Raw genomic sequence first — 547 nt, forward strand, 5'->3', positions numbered from 1 at the left:
CCGTTAGAAAACATCTTATGATAATAGCAAAACAAATTGGTTTTAGCAGGTGAAAGTCTTAAACTCACACAGCGATTTCGGTAACTGAATATAACGAGTTATTAACACGATAAGCGGTAATGACTTTAACTTGCTGGAAATGGGGTTTAACAGACACTTAATAAGCTATTTCGACTTGCTTTGACAGCACTGCAGGCATGGCATTTAGTTCTAGGTTCGTTTATTTGTAAGAATAATGTTTAACTATGAATAATATGATTTTGTTACTCTGAATAATTGATATTATATGTTCCCGTATATTTTACAAGTCAAAGACTGTGGATAAATGCCAGATAATAGGCTATTTGTGCGTTTTTTCCCTTTATTCTTTATTGGTTTTCGTTGTCTACTTTCATTCTTTGCTTATTTATGATACTTTTACCTACTTATTGATTTATCTATATTTATACCTTTATCTATATCAGCTTATCTACATTTATATCTGTATTTATCTGTTCCTGTGAGATTTTCGAAAACGAGATATTTCTCTAGCAACTTTTCACTTAGC

Source organism: Penaeus monodon, chromosome 24 (genome assembly GCF_015228065.2).
Source record: "Penaeus monodon isolate SGIC_2016 chromosome 24, NSTDA_Pmon_1, whole genome shotgun sequence".
NCBI classification, from domain to species: Eukaryota; Metazoa; Arthropoda; class Malacostraca; order Decapoda; family Penaeidae; genus Penaeus; species Penaeus monodon.